Here is a 734-nt window from a genome sequence, read left to right on the forward strand (position 1 = left end):
CTTTTCATCTGGTATCCAACACACCTGAATACTTATTTTAAAAGTCCGTTGAAGTAAAGAAAGAAAAGGGGGAAAACTGTTCCTCCACACACTTGACCAGTCAAAGTCCTTACACGTGTGGTACAGAGTGTAAACGTTCCGCGTTGCGAGACGGTCGTGGCGCGTCCGATAAAGACGTGACTTCTATTCGAAGCACAACAGACAAGCGCCAGCGTGTATTTTCTTTTTTGTTTTGTATTGTTGTTGTTGTTGTTTTTTTTTGTTTTTTTTTTTGTTTTTTTTTAAATTGGAGACGCTGCTGAACCAAAGAAGAAGACAAAAAATGTCATTCTTTAATTCTTAGTCATTACGGCTACTTTTGTCAACAAGAACTGAGAGATTGTAAATATATAATGTTGCCAGGTAACATTTACCTACTCTGCTAGGATGAAGCAGTATGAACAGTCTTGCATTGGACGATATCTTATTCGTGTTTCTTAATCTTGCGTACCGGGTGGGTGATGTGTGTGTTAATGTGTGTGTATGTGTATGTGTGTTTGTGTGATTTGAGAGATCGACTCGCGTGGCTCTCTGCATTTTATATTATTTTTAGTGTCGGGACGATTAATCGGAATCGGAATCGGGAATCAGAATTTTTTTTTAGAGTATCGGGAAGATTTGTGCCAATTTTCCGATGCCAAAAACGATTCTTTTAATTATCTGTTTCGTTTGATTAATGTTTTACAAAAAGCTTT

At 37.5% G+C, this 734-nt stretch overlaps 1 long non-coding RNA gene across 1 annotated transcript in view; it reads right to left on the reverse strand.

Annotated features, from left to right (window-relative positions):
• LOC145241398 (uncharacterized) overlaps window positions 1-508 on the reverse strand; it is a 312,540-nt gene extending 312,032 nt beyond the window's left edge. The window contains exon 1 of the long non-coding RNA XR_013862550.1: window positions 1-508. This exon is cut by the window's left edge and continues 12 nt beyond it. This is a non-coding gene — a long non-coding RNA (uncharacterized LOC145241398).
• Window positions 509-734: the final 226 nt, after the last annotated feature.

Source organism: Euprymna scolopes, chromosome 20, assembly GCF_053919585.1.
Source record: "Euprymna scolopes isolate OS-2025 chromosome 20, ASM5391958v1, whole genome shotgun sequence".
NCBI lineage: Eukaryota > Metazoa > Mollusca > Cephalopoda > Sepiida > Sepiolidae > Euprymna > Euprymna scolopes.